Consider the following 508-nt stretch of genomic DNA (forward strand, 5'->3'; position numbering starts at 1 on the left):
TCGAGGTCATGCGGTCGTTCTACCATATTTCGGATGCGGTGGAGTTCAGGGTTCCTCGTCAAGGAGAGCACGCTAGTAGTCCCCCGGAAGGTTACTTTACTTGTTACGAAGCATTCGTAGTGCGCTGTCGTTCGTGGTTCCCGATCCCCAAATTTATCATCCGCGTGTTGGATCGTTTCGGGGTGGCGATAAGCCAACTGAATCCTCTTGGCATCCAGCACCTCATTGGCGTCCTGATCCTGAGCTACGAGCATGGTCTCTCCCTCACCGTCGATCACTTCAAAGCGCTTCTTCGGTTGCAAATCATCAACGATACGAACACGTACAGGCTGGTTCCTCGGAACTTCATGTCAGTGGTAAAGGGGTTTACTTCTAACTTCAACTCGTGGAAGAAGTTTTTCTTCTTCGTTCATGTAGACGCCGCGTCCGTTGAGGAGAGTTGTATCCCGTTGTTCGGGAGGTTGCCGAACGATCATCCCCTTATCAACCCTCTTGCTCCGTTTCCTGA

Source organism: Brassica oleracea, chromosome C7 (genome assembly GCF_000695525.1).
Source record: "Brassica oleracea var. oleracea cultivar TO1000 chromosome C7, BOL, whole genome shotgun sequence".
NCBI classification, from domain to species: domain Eukaryota; kingdom Viridiplantae; phylum Streptophyta; class Magnoliopsida; order Brassicales; family Brassicaceae; genus Brassica; species Brassica oleracea.